This window comes from Dendronephthya gigantea, unplaced genomic scaffold (assembly GCF_004324835.1).
Source record: "Dendronephthya gigantea isolate DGI-Jeju-01 unplaced genomic scaffold, DenGig_1.0 000151F, whole genome shotgun sequence".
Lineage (NCBI taxonomy): Eukaryota > Metazoa > Cnidaria > Anthozoa > Malacalcyonacea > Nephtheidae > Dendronephthya > Dendronephthya gigantea.
The window spans coordinates 409,610-423,940 of record NW_021163161.1 but is presented as its reverse complement, the minus strand read 5'-3'; the positions used below and the strand labels follow the sequence as shown (position 1 = coordinate 423,940).

The 14,331-nt window shown below is 36.3% G+C and overlaps 1 pseudogene; it reads right to left on the bottom strand.

Moving 5' to 3' along the window:
• Positions 1 to 10,869: 10,869 nt before the first annotated feature.
• On the bottom strand, positions 10,870 to 11,618 carry LOC114537150 (annotated as a pseudogene).
• Between the last annotated feature and the right edge of the window lie 2,713 nt (positions 11,619 to 14,331).

Sequence of the window (14,331 nt, the reverse complement as noted above, 5' to 3'; positions counted from 1 at the left end):
ATAATTGAAAATACTGTCTTCTCTATGGTCTTCCACATAATGGGTTAAAGTGTTTGAGTGTGAATCAAACACTTTAAATACATCAGAAAAGGGCATCATAATTGCAACAGTATTGATATACCAATTGTAAGCAAACAGCTGTTAAGAATAAAATACTTAATTCAAAGCATGCTCAAATTTATTGCTCCTGAAAAGGAATCACTGTATTGCTAATTCAAAGTATGATTATCTATATCCACAAACTCAGGGACATCAGTTAACAATGAACAACTTTTATTTACACTTTGGCTGAGAACACCATACAAACTGTTTCCACTTATTAAAATTGTGTTAAAATTGACTGATCACAAATATTCACCGATATAATTTCTTTGTAAACAATTGCATACAATGACATAGCCACACACTGTTTACCAGCATTTGAACCAAAGATCAATTAAATCATTACTCTGATTAAAATCAGCATGTACTGTACAGACAGGATCAACTATATCATTTATAGTCCTAGGGCCTGGATTTTCCTGCACATCATTTGACAGTCTTAGTAACAATGGCAAGTACACATTATGATAGTATAATTGACTTTTCAAAAATGGCAAGTATAATACATTAAAGTAGAACATTAATGGTATTTGATTCCAAAGTTTAAGGCAGCACAGCCTGTCGCAACGGTCTGTAAAATTGTTACGTGAACCAATAGCTGTCTTATATTCGTTTGTAGATGTACCTACAAGACAGAAGTTTTTGTTTGAATATATCAGTATAGTGACTGTCACTTTATATACCCGCACAATGGCAAGGTCAAATATCAATACCAGTGCACAATGGCAAGGTCTAATTTTGAAACATGGCCTTTCACGTAAATGATGCCTGATCTATGATGACCAGTGCAAGCAACCACAGCTCTGGTTTATTTGATTTTTCGATACATGCACTCTGACACGTAGGGTGCCTGTCAGACCACAGTTACAGTAATAGAATATACATGGTTTGGAGACTACATAAAAGTACATAGAACTCATTAACTATGTCAGGGAACAAAAATTGTTAAAAATAGTTCCTTATTCGTCATGTGTCTGTTGTATTTTTATTGTATTTTGAACAAATAAAGCAATAGTAAGGTCTGAATTAACATGTTGTTCAAGTCACGGTTGAGGAGCTAAGCCTTGAAGCCATTGCTGTTGGTTAGTTGGCAAAAATACAATAAACATGTGACGGATAAGGAACCATTCTTTCCTTAAACCTGGATAGAGAGTAAGTTGTATTGTACGTCCATCTAGTCTCCAAACCATTTATATTCTAATAACTGTGGTCAGTGTAGGTTTGCCTCGTGAGAAAAGATCGATTCGCTCGGAGCCTCGTATTTAGTATAAATACGTTTGTGATCGAAATTTCTCGACCGCAATGGATAAATGAGCGATCAAAATAAACAAATATCGCAAAAAATATCTTACCTTGGCCTCAAAATTTGCCAAAACCTTCGAACGAAGAACAAATTTGCAACTACCTTCGAAATTCAAACGATATAAATGAAATCTTGATTTTTTATATTTATATCAATCCGAAAGCAGCGAAGAACGCGCGAGCGAGTATGTTCGTCATCTTTCGTACGTCCGACTATGGCCGAAGATGGACGGACAAACACACGGACCCACAGACCACAGACACTTTTCAACTACATAGTGGTAAGCCGCGCATGCGCAGCGGCTACCCACAAAAAATAGAAAAAAAGAACAAATTTAAGGATTTAGTAAAGTTTATAAACTAAAAAAGAAAAAAATATTGACACAAACTAAAAAAGAAAAAAAATATTGACACAATACAATTATAAAATATGTGAAGGGAGTTCAAATCCGAGAGGGGGGTCATCACACACCACCTTCTATACAGAGACAGTACTTCACTTGCTTGAGTACTACAGTACCCTAGTTTTAACTGTTGACCCATTGGTGGCCCAACAGTTAGGCTTCTTACGTCACGACAGTATGACACGTATAGTATATACTGATTTTAAAATTTCCTTTCAATATTATCTCACTTGATCAATTGCAATAACCACACATTTGCATAATTGTATAATAGTGAGTAACCATTCCATGTCAGCGTTTTCCAATGTCAGCGTTTTCCATGTCAGCGTTTTCCATGTCAGCGTTTTCCATGTCAGCGTTTTCCATGTCAGCGTTTTCCATGTCAGTGTCAGTGTCAGTGTCTGTGTTTTCCAGCTAACCGAATTAAAAGGTATTTTATCAAAACACCAATATGGTTTTAGAAGAAATAGGTCAAAAGAATATGCCATAATCAAAATGGTGGATAAAATAACAAGGGCTATAGATCAAGGAAAATACACTGTTGGTGTTTTTCTTGATTTATCGAAAGCTTTTGACACTATTGATCACAGGATTCTGATTAGAAAACTTGAATATTATGGTATTCGAGAGATAACCAAAAGTTTGTTCGAAAATTGTTTAAAAGATAGGAAACAAATAGTAAAATATAATTCAATGCAATCAGAAGAAAAAACAACACAGACAGGGGTACCACAGAGATCAATACTTGGACCACTGCTTTTCATTTTAGGCATAAATGACATTCAAAACTGCAGTGATATCTATAGTCATTCTTGCCTAAAAACACTAAATGAAACACTTCAAACTGAAATGAACAAAATAGCTGAGTGGCTGAATCTAAATAAATTATCTATTAATACAACTAAATCAAAATTACTTTTATTTAGATCCCCCAATAAAAAGAAACATAAAATGCAACTCCTCATTAACAATCAAACTATAATACAAGTAAAAAACACATTTTAGGTGTAGTGTTAGATGAATATTTAACTTAGAAAGATAATATAAATCTAATAATCAAGAAAGTTATAAAGTCCACTGTAATAATAGCCAAAATACGTCACTTTACAAACTTATACTCTTAAACTAATTTATTATGCTTTAGTCTATCCATATCTCACTTATGGCAATTTATTATGGGGAAATAAATACATATCAAAGCCGAATTCAAAAACTAATAAACATACAAAAAAAAATAGTTTGTCTAATGACGTTTAAATCTTATTTAGATCATACTGAAAAACTATTTGAAGACCTTATTAACTTTGAGCAAACTCAATGCCTATCTTACTAGTTTATTTGTATAGATACCATCACTTAAACAATTTACCAGACATTTTCGAAAACTACTATATAACAAATAGACAGGTTCATCAACATAATACAAGAAATTCATTAAAACTACATAGGTCTTATTAAAGAACAAACTATGTTAAACATTCAATATCAAATACTGGAATTGACATCTGGAATAATTTGAATTTTACATTAAAAAGTGCAGTTTCATATTCTAGTTTTAAAAAGGAAACAAAAAAAATTTCATAAAATTAAAAATATGACCACATCCACATCATCGAAATTGAGGAAATTTATATTTTATTCCTCAATGTGCTGTTTACTACTTCTTATCATTGTAAATAGATTTAATATATTATATACTAGTACTCTTTGTAAAAATAGAATTTATTCACAAAGGAAACTTTTTAGTTACAAAACAGTAGGGACGGGTCATTAAATACAAAGAGGGGGGGATGGAGGAAAAACTAAAATTTTTAACAAAATTTTCCAGGCCCCCCTCTATTCTTATAAAATTTTTATGAGACCCCCCTTACGCATCTTATATTTTTTAAGGACCCCCCCCCCGTCTTGGTTCGATTGTAAAATATAGTTTTGGGACGACCAGACGAGTCAATCGATCGTAAATATTAAACCTATTACAGTACGGCTGGTGTCAACGAAGTGAAGGAATTATTAACGTTTACAGAAAATAACCTTGGTATTAACCAGGTTTTCACAATCTTTCGAATGAAATGAAAACCACGCTTTATATTAACACTGCCCCAAAAGCCACTATGCTTGCTATGCTTTATAGCTTCTTGTGTAAATAGAGGTTTTTGTTTCATTCAGTTTTTGTCTACAACTGATTTCATCAATACATCTCTGCATTTTTCCAAGAGTCAGCAACTCTACCACTTCTGGTCACTGTATATGTTTGGAAATCATCAGACGTAGGATTGTCAAACTCCTGGAGCTCTTCAGTGGAGTCTTCTGGTAGCATTGCAATCACTTCATTGTCATCGGAACTATCTGATTGAGACGTACACATATCTGAATTGCTTTCATCAGCAATCACTCCCAGATATTTCTCAATTTTTTCTTGTCCAGTGGTACCGTTTCTATTATTAGCACGAATGACGTGACAAGTTATCGCTTTGATTTTGTCCTCCTTTTTCCTGTTTTTTGTCAATCTGTTTGATTCCAAGTATTTGTTAAGTTCTGTGACTTTCAGGCTTTTTAAATCTCCATCCATAGCGAGTTTTAACCAGTCATATTCATCATATTTTTTCTCTTTTCTTTTCTGTTGTTCCTGTTTCCTTGAACGTAACCTTATTTCTTCCATGGTCTGAAGTTCTTGCAAGTGTTCTAAGTATTTCTTCACCAAAATCTCTTCCACACTAGCAAATTCACTTATGCTCTCTTCTTTGCCAGGGGATATTTCACGTTTTTGAAAACGTTTTTTGATTTGTGCTCTCGGTTGCCAGTCATCAGGGTCTCTACGTAGTCCATGTTCATTTAACTCGGATGTCTCGAATACTGAAAGGTAATGGTTTGGTCTTTGTGGATCCGGTACTGGCTGTGGAATACGGGTCATCTTGTCTCCTACCCATCTATTTACTTGACAATACTCGCAGAGTTCGCCGGTTGAATCGAAACAACCGTCTCTAATAAATTCCATGAAAAGCTCACCACGGTTATAATGCTCTTCACAAAATGTTTTAATTTTTTTAATGTAAGCTGATCCTGGAACTGCTTCTTTTGCAGTTTCGCTAGTAGATTTATGGAACTTTTGAAGCAAGTCTTCAAACACAAAAAAGGCCTCATCAGGTCGCTCTGATATTAAGGCTGTAATATAGTTGCTGAGAACAGGCGTGTCGTCAATACAAGCAGCTATGTTTTGAGCTACAGACCAAGCATTTTTCTCCATCCTTTTCTTTTCGTACACCTCATAATCCTCAACGGACATAGTGTCTACTTCTTCTTGTGTTAGATCTTCAAAACGCTTGATAACCTCCCATTCAATGGTACCTTCATCTACCACAGCGTCTCCAATAGCTGAGTTCGTTCTTTCTGCCTCCCCTTGACCGCTATCACCACGTGACCTGTGACATCTTACTCGATAGTCGCTGTTGTAAAGACAGGCGATTTCAGCATCTCGAAATTGAACAGAAAAATTCGACACACCAACGCCAGGTCCTGCGTCAGTGAGATCGGCCCACCTCGGCTTCACACGAGGTAAATTTAGTTCAATGAATATTTTCCTTGTATTATACATCAATTTTTTCAAAGTAAGAGCTTTTTTTACTGCTTCATCGGGTACAAATGCAGTTGTCTGGAGAATACACACAAGATTTGTTAAATCTTCTACGATCTTTCGTAACTTGCTCAAGATTTGAGAGGTCATCAATGTTCTCTCACCTTCAGATGCATCAGATTTTTCAAATTCTTCAATAGATTTTGTAATTACCCTTTGGGCACAATGAGCTCGAGCTACTTCATAACAAACAAATGGACAATCCGTTTGATTTGTCATCTTCTTAAGGTCTTCTTCTGACATATCCACATAGAGGTAGAGAGAATCTTGAAGTCTTGCACAAAACGTTCTGAAGGCAACTGAATATTCATTTTCGGTTTGCATTTCAAAGGCATCCGGATATTCATGTCGAAGCCGGACTGTTTCACTAGCCCACACAGACCCCGAAGAACCAACTATTGCTTTAGGTCTAACGACAACAAAGTGGAAATCATCATCAGTAATTAAAGTCTCTTTTCCTTGATCATCTACCACACCTTTCTTTGTAAAAATCCTGTGAGATCCTGGGGTAATATAAACCAAATATGCTTTGTTGTCAATGCTGCGCACAACAATTGAGCACAGGTGGGAATGTTGTAACTGTTTTTCAGAAAAAAACGTCATCTTTATATTCTTGACATGCCCTCGCTGGTAATGTGTATTTTCATTGGATTGATCTTCTGCCTTGGGTGGTTTTTTGAAACAAAACAATCCTTTTCCTAAATGTTTGCTCTGGTGTGAGCGTAAACACCTTGGCCTGGCACGATTATAGGCAGTTGTACTCGATTTGATAAGTTTCTTCCCTTTTTGGTTTCTGTGAAAATTAACAATGTTTTTCAGGTCTCTTTTCTTTACCCTCTTGTTTGTGTATAACACTAGATCACTTCTTCTTCCATGATACGAACTTTTGTCTTCTATTGCTTTACTTATGAAATCCTCATCATCACTGTCAATTGATATAGGGCGACCTTGGTTTGACATCTTCCGCCTTTTAACTCGATTATTTTCAAATAATTGCTTAGCTTGCCGCGTTACCATTTGCGTTAATTTAACAGAGTTTTCTGTTTTAAGCATTTCCTTTAAACTGTCCAATCGTTCACTTACAAGCAAACGCTTCTCTGCTAGATCTTGAATTCGGCCCTCGCTCCAGATATCTCTCTTTCTTGCCAGTAATTTATCGATTTCCCCCATCTCGTTTGTTAGCTTCTCCACTTTTGTGTGCAGTCTTTTCTTCACAATGTCTTTAGAAGTCAACTTGGTGTCCTCCCATTTAGTTTCAGTACTCAAAACCTTTTTTGTTGCACTTACAACGTCTTGTGAATCTATTCCCAACATCTCTATTTCACTCCTAGTACGGTTTGCACACAGGAGAACACGGGCAACTTTTCGATCCCATTCTGTGTCTATAGTTTAAATTATTCTGTGTATCACATCGCCGCGAGCTGGGATTCGATATTTCGTAACATCACCTTCAAGAAAAGAGCTTGCAAAACAGTCAAAAATGGTAGCCAAATCAACATCACTTGGTTTGAGTACGATGAATCTTTCCTTTGTAAAAGGTAAGTTAACTATATATACTCGTAAACCATATTGAGAATAAAGAAGGTTGTCTTGAAATGACTTTTGGTCATCTGCTGTTTTGGTGCCTGCAACATAGTCAGTTTTATAGCCCAAAAATATGTCTAGGGCATATTTCATGGATAAAATACTTTGAACCGAAGTAATTCCATTTTTTACAGACTTGGCAGTCAATTCATCAAAGACAGCTATAAGACCATTAAATTTATCAATTTCCTTCTGGCTTGTTGATTTTTCAAGAAAATCATTAAGCAGAGACAGATTGGTGGACAAACTACAACACTGCATCGATACTTTGACATAATCTGAAATTGTGTGGACTTTCTGTCGTAACTCTGAGCGAGATTCATTTTTTCCTCGCAATTTTGTAGGATTCAATTGTGGTCTTCCCGTAGCTCTATAAAAGGGTTATATATACACATAAACAATAATAATAACAATATTTTAATGTATTACATAGTTTTATATAAGACACATACTTTTGAATACTTTTGAATAAGATATGATACCTCTTGAGTTTGCATGAACATTTTAATATCCTAGGTCTGGGTTCATCCCACCTATTTGCTTTATCATTATGCAGGGAAATATTTACTGCATGGGGGTGTAAACAGACTCAATCATGAATTTAGACTATACATATATTACACACCCTCCTTTACAGTCTGATCGCTGTAGTTCAAAATTGATTTCATATGACCAGTTGACAACCATATTTTACATGATTACCTCCGTTTCGCTGGAGGACCATCCTTTGAAGGTGTGGGGCCTGGATTGGGTTCTACACCAGCAATAAGTAACATCAAACATATGAATATAAACAGTTTTCCAAAATATTTAAAAAAAGCCATTTTTATTGGCATTCCTTGGAATAGTGCTCCCCAGCACGAACAGTAAAGGCCAATACGCAGCCTGTACAGTTGCAAATCAATTCCCATATTACAGATTTTTGGCAATATTTTGTAAGTTTTTTAATAACCTACTGTTGTACTTTTAATAGTTGGTGATATAATGAAGTATAACCAAATCGAGCACTAAACCGCTGTACATGCAAGCATGTTAAGTACACATGGTTATACACACACAACACAAATTAATCAACAATGGCGAAAATTCCTGTGCTATTCATGTGTGACGGACAAAATATTGCTTCCGAATGTGAACAAGGTTCAACACCGGAGGCGTTAAAAGTTGTTTGTTCATCATTGTTTCCTGGACTATTACATGTCCAGTCGTTGCAAAGTTTTGATAACAGCTGGGATGAGTGGGTCGATCTTCCGAGCGATTTTACGTTACAATCAAGAGTAAAACTTAAAGTGGTTATTTCTGTAAGAAATCGTGCAGTATTTGCCAAACCAAAAACCAAAAGACTACAAGCAACGCTCAAAACATCTTATGGTAATTTATCTGTTGACAAGAACAACGCCATAGCAGATAAACCTGCGATAGAGAAGTATCTCTTTCCAAACCCACACACTAAAAGGCTAAAGTACTACAACAAAGCTACTGAAGAAATGTTTCAAGATTATGATGACTTCCCTTCTCCTTTCGAATTTAAAAATTATGTTCTTGTTGAAAGAAAGTGGCGGTATGAATTAACCACACGACTGGAAAAGTTCAATGATTCTGTTGAAGCCTCAATTGTCAAGGAAAGCAGCGGTTTCGCTCAGAGAACAGCAAATTATAGAAAAGTACCTACAAACGTTTCTTCTATGGATTTACAAAAATGTAAATGCACACTACAAGACCTGGAGAAAATTAACTCAGAGGGAGATAAACTTGAAAAGGATATAATCAGTAAGAAAAAAGAATGTTATAATGAAGATGTGACCCCTCAGACCTGGAGGTGAGGCTAAATTGAATTTTCTTGACAGCAGTATGGAAAAGCTTTCTGGTGTTGTTGCAGTTGTCAAAAAGGCCCTCAGTGATGTATATGAGGTGTACAAAGTTATTAATGAATATGTTGGCTTAAGTGATAAAAGAGGTCAATGTGAAAAGAAATCAAAACGCTCTAGACGGGAGAAAGAACAAAGAAGAAAAAACAGACAGAAAAAGGAAAACTTGCTTCAAAAACAGGCCGAAAACGTGTTGAAAGAATTAGTTGTTGACCAAGCCAGCTTACCTACTCATAATATCACACAGTTGGCCCAGGTTCCATTAATAACAGCAGCAAACATAAACATGGAGGCACTAAAAGGTCTCAAGAGAAGATTCCATTTAAATGGTTTGAAGCATTTAGTGAAAAATAATTACATTGGAGAAGATGTACTTGAACATGTGAACAAATGTACTTCTGATATGGAAGTTACTGCTGTTAAGAAACAAACTGGGTTGAAGGGGATTGATTGCTTATCAGCTCCAACTAGGCCAATAAGCAGTTATTTCCTAGAATCTGATGATAGTACCAACACTTCCAGCATGAGTAGTCAAATTGACAGCAGTTGTGTTGAACATTCTGATGAAAGTGTCAGCCTTTCCAGCATTGAAAGTGACAGTGATTAATTGTAAAACTAAAGATTGTTTTATAATAATATTTTATATTGTGTTATGTTAATACCGAGTATACTTTTTACTATGAAAGTCAACTAAAATGTGCTATGAAGAATGATGCAATCTATGTGCATCGCCCTTCTGCTAGTAAAAGACTGAAGACCCCCCCTTTTAACAATATATAAATTCCAAGACCCCCCCATTTCATTGAAAAAAAATTTAGGACCCCCCCCACTTTCTCCTCCATCCCCCCCTCTCTGTATTTAATGACCGGTCCCTTAGTTTAATCTAGGGGTCTTCATCAAAAAGCCTGCTCAAGGTTTTTAGTAAACTCCTAGGCCTATTATATCACTTTATGTATTTTTTTACTATTATTTTGTTAAAAAATGGGTGAAAAATTAATTTAAAAAAAACTATATCATAACAGCATGCCGTAATCTAGAACAATGAATGATCCATGACTCCTGCGTCGCAATGGTCTCACTGGCTAGACAGTGCATTCGTGTTGGGGGACACGTGATTCTGAACGAATAAATCTTCCTTGTTTTCTGTAGCTAATAATACTTCGTTTCATCATAAACAATTTGTCAAGTGTCATTTATTTACTGCTAATAGTGCATGTTTCAGTTGAGAAAAACTTGATTAATATTTGATAAGGCGTTTTTTGCATAATTTAGACACATCCAGAAATAGGCTACCAATTTTGCACATTGATATTGTATATATATATTTTTAAGTAAAATACAACTGTAATATATCAAAATCTAAGTTAGTCTTCTCTCTATCTTGTGAAAGTTATTTCAGTTTAATAGCTTAGCTAGTTTAGAAGCTATTATGAATCAAACTGTAGTACTTTTTTCTGAGACACCTGGTAGGCATATTGTAATCATGTCATTATGAAGAAAGGTGTTGCTTTGAAAGTTCTTTTGTAATGAGAATTGCAATTGCAACTTGCAATCGACCTCTCCTTTCAACGACTACCAAAAAATGCATTTGAAAATGACATATATGTCATATGGGTTAGGGTTAATAAGCCTTTCTCACGATGATGAATATGTCGCCATTTTTGGGGTACTTTTTTCAAAACCGTGAGCATAAGACCTCGTAATGGTGACTACTGTCCTTAATTTTAGGCTGATTTCTTCCGACTGTCCTTAATTTTAGACCCATTTCAGAAAATTGAGAGTACCCCAAAAACGTCATTGTGAGAAAGGCTAATTGTGTTTTAATAGATAAAATTGGATCGAGAAATTTTAAGTAAGGAAATCTCAAGAAAATGTAAATGTACTAAAAAGTTGTAGTAAAAACATAACAAAACTTTTCGTGTAATTACTGTACTAGACATTTATGAATCTTCTGTCACATATGATTTCACATGTTGTGCTATCTTTTTCCAAATGCCTGCGAATTTAGTGCTGTCAAGAAGACATCTCTGAATTTCTTTTGGGCTTTCATGTGCATTACTGGAAGTGTCAGGACACAACCACAAGTGCCAATTGTAGGAAAACAAACCACAAGTGCCAATTGTAGGAAAACAAACCACAAGTGCCAATTGTAGGAAAACAGATTGAGTGGTCAGGATTTCAATTCAGGCAATCATGATAAAAAAAAAAACTTGGATCGATCAATTTTCACTTCCCAACTCGCGATATTTAACTGCCGCTAAACATCCCAAAACACTACCTGGAGATATATCCTGCACGCTGTAGTCTTCACTAAGGGGTTCATTCCCACTAGCAACGGCACTCCCCAAAACCTCTTCATCATCAGCCCAAGCTACTATCTCTTGACCTACATTCAATTTTTCGTCCTCAATCTCAAAGAGGAAGTCTTGGAAATAATCCATCATGGCCTCTACTTCAAAGACGTCTGTTTGATCCCTCATCAGAAAATTGCGGTTTAAGCAATGATAACAAGTAATTAGCTGGTTCTTGCTGACCAAAAACAAACAGCTTTTACGTAACCTGGGGGTACCGACAAATTATATCAGAAAGCCAATAGAGGTTTAACCTTTTTCGGAACTCTTTTAAACACAAGATTCTTCTGCTCATGAGGCTTACAACAACGGAAGCGATGATTGACTCAACATTTTCTTCATTTATTTGGCCAGTGTACCCATGATCTATTATCATGTCCTGGTTGTGTTAAGAAGATCTTTTCTAATAAAATCAAGCTGTTCCTTTTCCTTTATGGTTAAGTGTTCGACTAAACTTCAGCTGGTAAAATCTACCTCCTCATCTGTGATCAAAGTTTGATAAACCTCCTCATTGAGAAAGCATGGTGAAGGCCCACTCTGCGCTAAGCTCACGTTTACCAATTCGCCGCAAGCTTTGAAATTGCCACTGTGTATATAATTCGTTGAGTGACACGGACTCCCATCAGGAAATGATATCAGTTAGAAATTCTTTTGCTAATGCTCCGGTGTCAATACCTGCCTCGCCTAAGAATCTTATGCGATGAACATGTTCCGGCAAAAGTTTATTTGTTGCTCTCTGCCAAAGCTTCAACTTTCTTTCTAACTGTGCTTTTCTCTGGAAAACAATAAATACTGAATCTTTCCCATTTGAAATTATTTTTTCTCCCAAGGAGGAAATCATGTGACATTCATCTGTGAATGTTGTCCCGCTTTCGTTGGTAATTTCTCTCTCCCGACTTTCCTCGAATTCACGTTGCAAAGACAAAGCAAGTTTCTCATCATTCGTAATTTGGTCTTGATCAGCTTTTATCAACGCAAGTCATATCCAGTACAATTTCATCGTCCGAATCACTTATGCATACCTTTGAACTGAAGAACAAAATTTTGTCGGCTACCCAATTCTCCACCATGATTGCTCACCTGATTGAGTATCTAAGTAATAAGAATAAAGAACATATCATAAACCTACTCAAAAAAGAGCAAGAGGTCTGTTGCGATTTCACGAAGGAGGCTGGTCAGCAGGGACGTAGCTATAGGGGAGTGTAACACCCCCCTGCAATATTTTTCTAATTTCAGGTAAATTTTCATGTTAAGATCAGGTAAACTACGAGTTTTGTCTAATAAGTGATTAGTGAAAGTATTGGCACTAAATTTAAAAAGTAATGCATTTTATACTTGAATATACACAAGTAAACAACTGAGATTCATTTTGAATGGTTTTAACCAGACGACTTCTTATTACAGCTGCTTGAAGCTAAAGGTGAGGGATTGTGAGCTCTTTGAAGGGTGAAACTCTTGATTTCGCTGCGATTGCGAATTGAACCGTCTTAACGTAAATGTCCGGTTCCTTATCGGTGTTGCAGTTTCGCCAAAAAAATAGGTGTACATGTTGGTCAGATAACGGTATTGACACCATGTAGTACATTTTAGATATGTCACCACAGACGGCTATTGGATTTTCTCTGAAACGAGAGGGTCATGCCAAATGAACTGTTTAACAAGTCCGGTCCTTTGTACCAGTAATTGTTGAGTGTGTGGCCATCATACGTTGCTGAGCGGTTAAACACAATTCGTATAGGTGTACTCCTCGTATAGGTGTACTCCTTTTCTCTGGACGAACGGCCGCATGATGTGAAATGTAATTAATGCACTGGGCCATCCCATTTTTCAATTTCCTTTTTCGTTAGCTTCATTGAAAACTTTGTCTTCCATTTCCTTTATTTGGCTGTTATAACTCAGCATATTTCGGTTTTTAAAGCAATCGTCGCTCGGTGCTTTCCATCCTTTTGACTACTTGTGGGTAGTTGTTGGGCAACTCTTGTGGATCCCTTTTCCAGTGGTACTTCATTGTCCATTTATTATGCTCAAGTGTACATGTTTCCTCAATGATTTTCATCTCAGCCCGTTCTTGTGGCGACATCCTTGCAGCTTCGCACGTACAGGGAGATACAGATACCCCCATTGATTCGGTCTTCCAGAATTCACTTATATCAACTGATGGGGCAAATCTAACATGGAAAAAATTCTTTACTTTGTTACTTTGACTTTAAATTTTTACTCCAAACACAACCCATCCCAATGGACTTTTTTGTACTGAAACACCATTCTTTACTCTGGTTCCACCATATGAAAGGACAGATAATTTATTCCAACAAGGATGTCAATCAGCCTGTACTGCGATGGATTTCATTCTTGGGTAAACCAAACAGTTCCGAGACTTTATTGCCATAGATGGTTGCATGATCTTGTGATATTTGTGGGATCCCTACTGCTTTGATGGTTTGAACCAGCTTTTCATTTGATGCATAAATCGATACTTTATATGACTTGGTGTTTAGTTCATGTTCAGTTTCTCCTACTATAGCAATGAGAATCGTTACTGGTTTACCTTCCAATCCAAGTTCTTCCGCGAAGGCACTTCAGACTTGTGCACCACTGTCATAACAGACGCTTGCCTGTTATTTGCACTTACCATTGGCTCCTTTAACATTGGCAGAAATAATCGGTAGGACTGTTTCACTGTTATTTTGTACAAACCCAACAAGATTTTTTTTATCTTCACTTGTGTTCTCATGGAGCAATCTATGATGCAGTTTCTTACAGAGAGAACCATCAGGCTTCTTTTCTGAACAACTCTTTCTTTCGCAAACAGTTTAAAGCTGTATGACCTTTACTTCTTTTGAGACAACTAAAACATGCCCTTTGCTCTTTCACAACTTCCCATTGTTCCTTCAGCTCCATACCTTTGAATCAGGGGCATTGATCAACATAGTGGACATCTTTCCTGACATAACATTGGATTTTTTGCCTATCACATATCGCAGGATTAATATTTCCATCATTGGATCTTCGCGACAGATGGACACAGGTGCGGATCTAGGATTTTTCATACCTTAGTCAAATTTTATGACGTCATTTATGACGTCACG